Genomic DNA, 12,546 nt, shown 5'->3' on the forward strand with positions numbered 1-12,546 from the left:
TGTTTTCCTCTCTTTCAGTCAGTTATGGGGACAGAGTGTTCTGCTTTCCGGCGTGTGGTTTTTCCTCTCTTCAGGTCTTCAGCTGTTCCTGTGGGCCTGTGTCTTGAGTTCACCAGGCAGCTTTCTTGCAGCAGAAAAGTTGGTCTTACCTGTGGTCCCGAGGCTCAAGTTTGCTCTTGGGGTGCTAACCACGGGCTCTCTGCAGCGGCAGCAACCAGGAAGACCTGTGCCGCCGTTTCCGGGAGCTTCAGTGCACCAGGGTTCCAGATGGTCTTTGGCTTTTTCCTCTGGCGTCCGAGATGTGTGTGCAGAGAGCAGTCTCTTCTGGTTTCCCAGGCTTGTCTGCCTCTCTGAAGGTTCAGCTCTCCCTCCTACGGGATTTGGGTGCAGAGAACTGTTTATCCGGTCTGTTTCCTTCTGGTTCTGGTGGTGTCTCAGGCAGGGGTCCTGCCGCTCCTGGGCCCTCCTCCACGGGAGCCCAGAGGCCTTATACAGTTTCCTCTTGGACCAGGGATGTGGGCAGGGGTGAGCAGTGTTGGTGGTCTCTTCCGCTCTGCAGCCTCAGGAGTGCCCACCTGACCAGGCGGTTGGGTCTCTCTCTCACAGGGTCTGGGAGCAGAGAGGTGCTGCGGGCTGGGATCCGCGGGTGTGGGACTTCCGGTAAACACAGAACGTGCCCGGCCCTACAGGAACTCTGCTTCCGTGTGTCCCAAGCTCACCAGGCAGCTCTCCCGCAGCAGAAAAGTTGGTCTTACCTGTGGTCCCGGGGCTCAAGTTCGCTTGCGGGGTGCTGCCCACGGGCTCCCTGCAGCAGCAGCAACCAGGAAGACTGAGGTAAGTTTTGAAAGAACAACAATCTAAATATCCAAGGTGGACTTATATCTGGTTCAAGTGAGGAACATTGCAGATATTGATGCATTTAGGGTGGAGTGAGAAGAGAGCTGGAGACTGAGGGATGTGGAGGGATACAGATTATGCATTCTTGATTTTTATGACATTGTATGGAATCTGGATGCTTTGTGTGCAAAACTGAGATGGATTGGGCAGTTTTGAAAATGAGGATGAAAATTATTTTATTAGGGTTTGTCCCATATTTAAAAAGGATCACTCTGTTTTCTGTCTTGGGGATACACCATAGGAAGGCATTGTTTAGGAAGCTGTGACAGTAATTCGGCACGGTAGAAGCTTGTCTCCTGTAACAGTAGTTGAAACAAAGGGAGTGAAGGTATACATTCTTGATCTATTATGAGTTCTTGGTTGAGCTTTGCATTCTCTACCAAGCAGAACTGTCAACCTAACTCAGAAATGAATAAGTAAAAGAGCTACAGCAGGTGTGTGGAGAAATAGGAAATGTGGATAATAAGAAATCTGCAACTGATGCTAATCAGTAAGATGGTTTGATGAGTAAGGATGGTTACGCCAAGTTTGTTATATGAATTTGGGGCCCACAATGCTACAAGGAGGCCATCAAATTCAAGTTACCCTCTGACCTCCATATACACATAAATTTTCAATCATGCATATATCTACACTTTTTTTTTTTTTAAAAAAAAGTAGTAGCCAATAATGGTGGCACATGCCTTCAATCCCAGCACTCAGGAGGCAGAGGCAAGCAGATCTCTGCCAATTCCAGGCTAGTCCGAGCTCACATAGTGAGATGTCCCCAAAAACTAAAAAGTAAAAAGAACAGGAACTTCCTTTAAAATCATAGAATAAGGCAGGCTATTATAAGCAAAATGCAGTTGAGAAGTCAGAAGACTATATAAGAAAATTTACATAAAATCATCTTTAAGATTAGGAAACTATTTATGATACCTTATTAGGAAGAACAAAATGATTTTAAAATATACAGAAGTTATAGCAATTAAGATTATGATAAGGAGAATAATAAAAAATAGACATAGGACATGAACATACAACATATAAAGTATCATTAGGCATGGAAAAATAAAGACAAACCAAAATAAGATGTAAGTTATAGCTCTAAAGTCATTGTTTTTAAATTTATTAATGACAAGTACTAATGTTAGTGGAAGTAGCATATACCTCTACAATATTTTGGGGGTCATTTGGTTATATTTTCAGTATTTGAACTACCTGGCTTCTTTGACCAGTTCATTGGAAGCATTTTTACCTGTGTACATCCTTGAAAAGAAAATGCATACAGAATATTCACTGTAGCTAATATGAGAATCCCAAACCAGTTGTGGCATCACACTTCTTATTCCATCAAATAGGACAGAGCCAGATTGCAGAATACAATGCCCATGATAGCCGAAGGGCCACCAGGATCAGCTGTAAAATGCCTGGTTCATGCTACTGAGTTGCAAATTTAAGTGTAGAGTAATGTTTCGTCTGTGCACCTTGGTAAATGTCTTTATAGGGTGATATATTTACTATCTAAGGGGAAGCATAGATAATAATTATGGTAGGTATGTCTGGACAAGGGACCAGGAGTCAGTCAGAACATTTCGACAGTGTCTGGCTATGAGCACTGCGTTGCATCTTACTATTGTCATAGACATTGTGAACCATTTCCTACCTTTTTAATATCTAAGAAAATCATGATATTTAACATTTACATAGTGTGATTCAATCGTCTGAAGCTCAGGAGAGGTCACTCGCTTAACTACATGAACTTAAATCTACGTCCAAACACACAGCATGCTCTAGTGTCTTCTCATCTGACGGTGGAGATGAAGCAAGCATACATTGGATTTTCCTCTCCTTCTCTCTTCTCTTCCCCTTTCCTAAAAATATCAACAGATGTTACTCAAATAAGGAGGGGAAGCCACTATGGTATTTTTGGTACAAAACTCATGTGATCAAATTTACTTTCTCAAAGGACTTCCTTAATTGTTTTTGAGAGACTATATTTACAGGGTGTATTAGTGTTCTCAAGAAAAGCAGAGTGTGTGTGTGTGTGTGTGTGTGTGTGTGTACAGGGAGGGAGAACGGGAATGAGGAAGAGAGAGAGAGAGAGAGAGAGAGAGAGAGAGAGAGAGAGAGAGAGAATGAATAAGAAATCAACTCAGACCTTTACAGACAGAAAAATTGCTTAACTTTACAGTCAACAAACTGGAGATCAGAGAGACCCAATCTTCCTGTATTAGTTGGGATTGCAAGGTTTAGGACTAAAAATGGGCTGACATTTCAGTTTAAGTTCAAAGGCAGAAGAAACCCATGTCCCAGCTCAAGCCAGGAGACAAGAAGTCTCTAGTATTCATGTGAAGTCTACTATTTTTTCTAGTCAGAGATTCAGCTAAGTTGCTGAGCCTTACCTACATCAGTGGGAAGAATCTATTTTATTCAGCTTCCTGAATGACACCTCTTCTTCCTCAGTAGCAAACTTACAAACACACAAAGAAAGATGTCGGACCAGGTATCTGGTTACCCCATGGCTCGTCAAGTGGATAAAAAGTTAGCTATGGCATAGGACAAGAATACAAACGAAGAGTTCAGTGAGAGCATGTTTTGATTTTTTTTCTAGTTAGGAGAGCATGCCTTCTCTTTGACTGCAGTCTTGCCATTTGTGGAAGGTGTAGCTCATATGTGTTCTGCTCTCAGCCTTGGTCTGAGAAGTTTCTTATTGCAATGAGTAGAGTTAAAGCAGAAGCTCACACTGCTGTTCACAGTGCCAAGAATAAGCAACTCAGAGTGTGCAGGCGTAGACAGAACAGCTCTATCCACCTGCCAACCTTGCAAGGCTCAGGAAAGGTGGCGGAAAGGGGGGATGTAAGAATGTCAATCAGTGGATGCTAGGGAGCAGGGGAGGGTTGCTGTGGAATGCTGCCGTCTGGATATGGTATGGCTATTGTACACACAAATTCACAGCAGCTGTGGATAGTTGGACAAGATTAAGCCAGTTAAAATGGATAAGTTAGGGACTACCAAGGCCCCAGCTCTAGTTGTAGAGTTATTGACAGTTAATGACTACTTTTCCTTGAAAGGTTGGCCATTGATAGTTTGCCAATAACTTGGTGAATCCATGTGCATATAGCCAGTGCTAATGGGACTAGGTAGGTTAAAGAAATTTTAAAGGACATGAACTGGGGAGAAAGATGTATATTGAAGGGATACCAAGAGGAATTTGAAAGAGAGAACATGGGGCACATCTGACTAAGATATGTTGTATACATACATGATATTTTCCAAAGAATAAACAAAATATTATCAAAGAAGCTTAAAAGCAGGGGCAATAGTCATTGTAATTATGGTTGCTATTAACATGAACAAAATAATAACTATGGCTAACATGGAATGTTTCTCATTATCAGAAGAATCACTCATAAGGAGACTGAAGCAGAGAAGAAATAATTATTTGTTGACATTTCCACGGCTACTTGTGAAAGTATGCTTACGACACCACACTGCACTAAAGAAGGCTTCTTTTTTTGTTAGCATGTTGCTGCTGCTGCTGCTGCTGCTGCTGTTGTTATTGGAGATGGAGGGTGACAATAAAGTACAAATCAAAAATTGATTTCAGTTAAAATAACCATACCTATTAGGTACCAAGTGAAGGGGGTCAATAATTGGATCTGAAAGACTGGGTTCTAGAAGGAAATCATCTCTAGAAATATAATTTAAGGAATGATATTAGTGATATGGAAAGCTTTGAGTTGAAGCAGTCACTTGAGAAATGTTCATACATAGGCAGAAATACTGAGCCTCTGGATGACCAACTTGTAGAAGTCAGACAGATAATGAAAAAGGTGCTCTGAAGGCAGTGGAAAACTAGTTTCTCTGTGATGGAGTTTGCCTCTCATTCCAACATGTGTGGAGCAGAGACTGTAAGACCAGAAGTTTAGGTCTTCTTTGGTTACATTGCCAATTCAAAGCACTGAGAGGAGATCTTGGTTAAAGAAGACATTAGTAAGGGCTAAAGAGAAGACTCAGATGGTAAGGAAACTTGGGAATGAGTTTGCGCTAGGTGTGGATGGGTTCACACCTGTAGTCTCACACTATGAAGGTGAAGACAAGAGTATATCTTGAGTTTGTGCTAGGCATGGTTGTACTCACAGCTGTGACCCAGTGCTATTGGGGTGAAGAGAGCAGCATCTCTTGGGTTTTCTGGCTTCTGGCTGGGGTTCAGTTTCAGTGAGAGGCTGTGACACCAGGTGAGTCAGAACAGTGAGGGAGCAGGATACTCGAGATCCTGCTCTGATCAGACACATGCCTTCCACATGCACAGCACATGCGCCAGACACATATACACATAAAAATGCACAAATAAGCAAATAAAAAGAGCAAATACCATGAACTCAGAGTCACCGGTAAACCCAATAAGGGAGGGGCTCCATGGGAGAGAACACAGTCATCAAATGTTAAATGTGTCTACAGCCCAGACCTCTCAGTTGATTTAAAAAAAAAAAAGGATCACTAATTATTTTATCATGGTCAATTGTATACAACATTAAATTTACTGATAATTTCACCCAATTTTATCACTGTTTCAATTTCCCATTAATATGTATTCTTTCAACAGAAGAAAACTACGTGGTTGTTTTCGTTTGATATCCTGAGAGGAAGTGGCCAGTCACTCAGAAAGACTCTCTGCAGAAGCACTGAGGAATGGAATGAGTTCTTTGTTCTGGTGGCTTCATGCACTGGAACAGAGGTGGGAGAGAACAGGAAAGGCTAAGTTGAAATGTAATTTGCAACACAGAGACAACAAAAGTCCCATGCATTTAGAGACACCAGCATTGGACTTGTGTTGCCTTAGAGACTTCAGGAGGCTGCACGTCAGTCTATGCAAATGGATCATTATTGTCTCTGTCAGTCCTGGGAACTGAACCCAGGGCCTAGTATATAGTAGCTAAGCTTTGTTACCGTAGACCTGTATCCCTTGCCTCCAAGTAGAGATCTTGCTAGATTTCATCCCTACTCCATTTCTCAGTTATCCCAACATTGTTTATGATTAACTCAGTCTTGTTGACTACTTGCACAAGATACTCATTGAAAAAATGTTTGAATCAATTTTGAGTTCCCTCTTGCATTTGACTGTGCATGCAATGCATCTTCATTCTAAAACAACCATAAAGCTGCAGCCAATGTGAATGTAGTAAAGGTTTTACAGAAAACGCTTTCTAAGCACAAGAGCAATCCCTTCCCTGTCTTCATCCCTTCGAGTGCTGGGTGAATTTACACATTTACCGTGGTAATTAGATGTGGTGGGAAGCTACAGTGGTCAGTTTTAGAATTAGGACACACAGGCACACGCACACGCACGCACGCACACACACACACGCACACACACACACACACACACACACACACACACACACACACACACACACACACACACACACATGCACATTCCTAGTTTTGAGCGCATTTTTTTTTCCAGTTGAAATTGTTAGTATCATGGGGTAGAGGGTAAAGAAAACTTTGCTTCTTCTAATCTTAACACATGAACATAACAATGTGTTTGCATCAACTGAGAATTAGAACATTCAGAATTATATATGACATAATATTATATATGCTGATATTTTAGCAGCAACTTGCTAAGTCCAGGGAGATTTTGGGATCAAGCCACAAATTATAGAACTGTCTTAAAATTTTTTTTAAAAAATTGAAAATAGAGTTTTTTCATACAATGTATTCTGTTAAATGTTTTCTATCCCCTAATTCTTAATCTCAATAATATATGTATATATACTGTTAATCTTATCTAACACAAGAGTAGACAATCTAAAAGAAAATGAAAGAAACATTTTAAAAATTGGTATTAGTTATGTGATTTTATAAGAGGATAACCCCATATAATTATAATGTGCCAGAAGCCAGCTCCAGACATTTGGTTCTCTCTTGAAGGTAGCCAACAGGGAAGACTTGGCATAACTTAGTCCTGTGAGAGATTAGAGTTGCATTCTATATACCTATCTTGACTTTAAGTTACTCTGAGGCCAGAAGATGCAGGCCTCTGGACCTATTAACATTTGTTGCTAACTGCTCATGGTGTGTGTGTGTGTGTGTGTGTGTGTGTGTGTGTGTGTGTGTGTCTGTGTGTGTCTGTGTGTGTCTGTGTGTGTCTGTGTGTGTGTTAGGTATGGGGTGGGGTAGAGGGTTGGGGTGGTATTAGGTAAAAGATTTATTGCTAGTGTCCCATCTCTGGCCAGTCAGCCAGGACCCCCTTACTGACTTGGCTGGTTAACTCTTTGTATGCCAGAAAAGAAAGAAGTAGTCACTCACAGAAAACAGACATGGGGTGAAGCAGAAAATGGCTACATCACTTTTATTTATTGGTTTTAGTTCTTTGTGACTTTTAGACATACATTTACACACACACACACACACACACACACACACACACACACTGGCTAGGCCCAGCCATCTGTCTCATCAATTCCACAAGTGTTCATGCATGCTTACATACATACATATACACCTTCACAGTACATATAAACAAACAGACATGTAGATTTGGATGGATAGATAGATGGATGGATGGATGGGGCAGAGCCCACCAAGCCACCTTCCAACAACTTTATTTCTTTTCTTTGGCCTTTTATACATTCTTAGACAAAAAGGTCTTTAGAAAGTTACCTCAGAGATAAAGTATTAAATAAAATGGGAGTTACAGAAGGATGTTGATAAGTTCAAAGTAGTATCTCATTCTGATATGCTCATTGTAAGTTCAAAGCAACAGTTTTTACATGGCCTTACCATATCATAGTGCACACCTGTGTATTTATTCTTGAAGCTAAATGTTTTTCCTTGAAGAATACAAGTTTGTCCTAAGTCTATTTCTCTTTTTAGTGTGATTATGAAAGCTAATTGTATTACTTATTAAGTAACCTTTACTTACTAGTATGAGTGGATAATTCTATCCTCGATTCTAACTTTATTACATCTTTCTAGTAAAGCAACTTAAACCACCTCTTAATACTTTCTTCCTAAAATTATTTGAATCAGATCAAGAATTCTATAAAATCATTAATTCTTCTTAACAACATTAATTCATGAAAGTTCATCCTTATTCTGGTTTACAGAAAATCTGATTAATAGGGTAGGCTAGTGCCCAGGGATTATTGTATTAATTTAATAATGACAGGAAAGGCATATCATCTGCGAGAAGCAATCCTGAGATGAAGTCTCTTTGGACCTTGTCTCTTAGAGTTCACCCATTGCAGACTATGCAAAAGTGGTGGGCTACCTCTATGAAGGCCACCTGCTAGCCTTAGCCTGTCCTAGATGGCCCCTGACAATAACGTAACTGAAAAATTCTTGCCACTGTGAGTGAGAGCTGATGGAGAATCCAATGTGGTGCTCATGTGCTTACGATGATGTGGGTGACACACCTAGTCCTATGAAGTACAGCACATAGTTATGTACAGTGCTCGATGCTTAACAATAATAACATATGTCTCCTTACTAGTTTATATGTTTATTATGTGCATTTCATTATTATTTAGATTGTTTTGTGCTTACAAAGTGTTTTCTCTACAGTGCTCTGTTTTATTCACACTGGCCTCAGCCCTATGGTTTTCATATTGCATTGCCTCTTCATGGCTTTGAGTTAACTTTCTGTTATTTGTTCATCATACGTGTGTGTGTGTGTGTGTGTGTGTGTGTGTGTGTGTGTGTGTGCGTGTGTGTGTGTGTGTGTGTGTGTGTGTGTATCCACCCCCTTTGTTTTGGTATGTACTAGGCTAGTCCATCCAGTCTACTGTTTCATCTAGGTGAGTATGTTTACCTGATGTTTGCATAATGACAAAGTTGTCTGATCACACATCTCTCAAAATGTAGTTAAACAACATGCCCACACATTTATCCTGTACACACTATGTATTCCTGGAGCATTACTTGATAGTAACTCCATTTGCCTGATTTAAGAATCCAATCTCAGCATTTTGTATGATGTCTAAAACATAATACTTCTAAATTATTTGTTAAAAGCTTAAATAAACATTCATGCTTGAAGACTGCATAGAAATAGATGAATACTGAGAATGTTCTTGGGGTGTGTGTGTGCATATGTGTGTGCATACATGTGCACATATGTGTGCATGTATGTGTGTGCACATGTGTGGGTGCTCATGTGTGTGTTTGTGTGTGCATATATATATGCTCATGTATATATGTATACATGTGTGTGCATGTGCATGTTGTTTTCAGCATGTATTTAAAAACAAAGCCGTAATGGACCCAAGTTACTTGAATCTGTTTCTCTAACATCCTTCTATTCTCAATCACTTTGGAAATTGAAGAAGTGTTATTTTCCAGATAGTAATTTTCTGTTTTTCTGCTTTTACTTTTTAGCTCTATGTTAGGGCTGGGATTGGGTATTAAAAGCAGTCCACAGAGACACATTTCTAAGCCAGAAGGCAGAATCCAAAATGCATTTCCCCTTGTCAAATGTCACTGTAACTTTAATAGTGTAGAATACTTTTCTTCTGAAAATGGTGTTAAGATTACTGTACAATCCCAGTCCCACAGATCAATCCTGTGTGTGTGCGTGGAGGGGAGGGAAAGCACACTTTGTATCCCAGAGTTTCACCCTATAGTTTTCGGACAACGTGGTGTTGATTTTCAGTGGGTGTTCAGTGGTGTTTATGCAATTCTCATTGCTTCTTCTCATTAGTAGAATCAATCAAGGGTTGATTGTGTCTCCTCCCCAAAGCCACTCAAATTTGCTGTTTTTCTATCTTCCTGGCTTCGTGGATCTTATACCACGTGATTAATCACTGTCTTTAAACATTTTCAGTACAAGAACGACTTCTTCCTCAGCCCTGGACCGCAGAGAAGCCTGTCATCCCTAACTGCACACATGAAAAGGTACATCCCAGTAGCCTCGAGCTTTCTTACGACTTGGCGTAATTTTTCACCTAAATGTATTTTAAAATTCGAGAGCAGTTGTATGCCTTTTCTCTGAATTGCTGAGCAACTTAATGTGTTTTTAATGTGAGAAGCAATTTGCATTGTCCTGAAGAGTTACAGCCTCTAAACCAATTCCCAGATTGCACCAGGCTCCATTTACCCTCAGACTTCACGTTCTAGGGTAACAGCGGAGGAAAACTCAGATCCATTTTTCAACACAGCTGGCTGTTTATGTTGCTGCTAATGCAAAGTTTTGCCTTTTAATTTGTTGTTGGTTTCTGCAGAAACACAAATCACATTATTGGTTTTAAATGATGAGAGATGCTGTTATTTTAAATCTTGGAAGAAACAAAACAGGACATGTGTGAAAATTCGATTTTAAATTGCTTGATTAATTTATTTTGGTGGCATATAGCAAAGAGTATTCTTTATTATGCTGGAATAAGCCAATTTACTGTAAATCAGTCCAACAAATGAGATGCCTGGAGGCCCCTTATAAATTGTAGTGCTGTGTTTGGTGTGGAGAATATAAATGAGTCAGGCTGCAAATTCCTAGGACAGTTTAAAAATGCTTCTAGCAGCATTTGTATATAAATCATCGACTTGACTTTCATGCTTGATTATATTCAGCGAAGATTTTGTTTGTTTAGGCTTTTCTTCTCAATTGTGACAGAGAGCTGAAGTTGCCAATCATTTTGAGTGATAGGTTTCCTTTCAGTTGGTTAGTAAGGAAGTTTCACCAAGCTTCCTTCTCACTGGTTAGAAAATGGTTTTAATAAGAGGGTAGAAAACCTTTTATGAAGACTTGGTATATTATGTGTTCAATGCAACGTGAATTAATATTGCCCCAGATGAGTGGACATGCCTTAGATTTCTCTGAATAAGAATAACAAGATAGTCAAAGCAGGAGAAAATTTTTCTTTCTTTTCTTTCTTTCCCATATGCACAGACTTTCGATATGAGGTTGCATCCATTTGCCTCAGTATCTAGAGACAGAGACACAGATTTTGGTGAAAATATACTGGCTCCCCACATGTTTTCCTGTGGGAGTCTCTACAACTTTCACAGTCAGCAGAGTGAGGAGCCATGGAAGGCGAGAAGGGAGTTCAGTTTAGCGCAGCTCAGTAGACCAAAAGTGTTGCTTAGCGCAGCTCAGTAGACAGTGTCACTTCAAACTTCAGCAGTCCGATTCCATGTTGCTTATTTTAGGCATCTTTAAGCACCGCACAGTACAACATAGCACAGTTGGATGAAAACTATTCTGGTGATAATAACTCAACCCATGACTGAGAAAACAATTTCATGATAAGGGTCTAAGGAAAGGTCCAGTGCCACAAAAGTCTCTGGTCACACAAATAGATGAAAGGTCACCAGGCTAGAAAGCATGGTGACTCCAGTCTTCTGAGCAGAACACAGAGTTTTTTCATTCCTTCCCTTGAAGGAACAACACTGTATGCTTAACATTCCAGGTTCTCCTAGTGATTGTCCGTGAGCATGAAGACTTCCATGCCTCCTGCATTTCCTTGGAAGTAGGGTGAGTGCAAAGAGAGCCAAGAAAACAAAGAAAAATATATTGACCTAAAAAAATCTCATTATATTTGTCAAAATGGATGTGTTTCCTTGAGTAGTTGCTTGTTTTTAGAGGAGACAGAAGTATGTATGGTATAGTAGGAGCTTTTCTCCTTGTACTGAACAGCACTTAATTAGATTTCTTTATATTTAATAAATCTTATGTGTGAAATATTTAGTAAGTCAACCTGAAAATCTGATCACCTCTCTTGACTAAGGAATGTGAAATGCTTACTGCCAGGGTAGGGATGAGGATCCCTAGATTATAGGTAAAATGAAAGCAGAAAGGTAGGATAAGGGGGACAAGGTTAAACAGGGAGCACTGTGGGAACATGGAGGAAGTCAGGGGTGAAGGGAGAGCTAACCCAAGAGAAGGGAGTATGCAAAGTCACATGACCTCACAATCCAACTTAGGAAATAACTGTATGAATATTAGAAAACATGTACAATGAAAGACGGCTGAATACAAGGGTTAAAGAGATTACATTGGAATGGGGAGAAAGGGGTACTGGATAGGTTACCCTAAACCAAGGCTATGTAACAAAGCTTTAATAAAAGCCACCAATTTAAAAAGATTAGAGGTCAGAGAGACCCTAGCAGTCTCTAATTACTATTAGCCTTGGTTAACTGCTGTACCTGCACAGAAAGATCCTATTGTTGAAAACACCACACACTGAAGCTGTAGGACACAGAGAAGGACATTTCCAACAGACTAGAAAGTACCTTCCCTGTTGGCAGCTCTCTGAGTGCTGGAAGGTGGCGTAGGATAGGCTGCTGGGGGATAAAAGACATTGGTGCTCTTACTCACAGCTGGAAGCTTCATGCAGCGATGCTGATCTGCCAGGTAAGACATACACACTGAGGTGATACTGTGGCGACAATTATGGGACAATAGACCACTTTCTGGTTATGGGTGAGACTTGCCCCAGAAGAGGGGATATCTTGCCTGTTACTCTGATCCTGGTCAGAAGCTCATGACTGAGGATGTTGTAGGCCCCAGGGTAGAACCTACTACTGTTGTTTTGCTAAATGGTCATGCTGTCAAATTGACTTTTCCCCCAACATAATATTTTTAATTAATTCTTTGGGGATTTCACATCATATACCAGTTCTCACACTCACTTCCCAGTTCTTCCCTGGACATGTCCCTCCTGC

General features: G+C 40.4%; 1 long non-coding RNA gene across 4 annotated transcripts in view; it reads left to right on the plus strand.

Moving 5' to 3' along the window:
- The first annotated feature begins 696 nt into the window (after positions 1-696).
- Positions 697-12,546, plus strand: part of LOC147995622 (LINE-1 retrotransposable element ORF1 protein-like) — a 93,869-nt gene continuing 82,019 nt past the window's right edge. For 2 of the 4 annotated variants that reach the window (XR_015683705.1, XR_015683706.1), the window contains exon 1: positions 11,176-11,356. This is a non-coding gene — a long non-coding RNA (LINE-1 retrotransposable element ORF1 protein-like). Of the gene's footprint in view, positions 835-9,709; positions 9,781-11,167; positions 11,357-12,129; positions 12,236-12,546 lie in introns of those variants that run through there. The other 2 variants (XR_015683707.1, XR_015683704.1) reach the window with 2 other exon arrangements.

Source organism: Rattus norvegicus, chromosome 3 (genome assembly GCF_021556685.1).
Source record: "Rattus norvegicus strain SHRSP/BbbUtx chromosome 3, alternate assembly SHRSP_T2T, whole genome shotgun sequence".
In the NCBI taxonomy this organism is placed as follows: domain Eukaryota; kingdom Metazoa; phylum Chordata; class Mammalia; order Rodentia; family Muridae; genus Rattus; species Rattus norvegicus.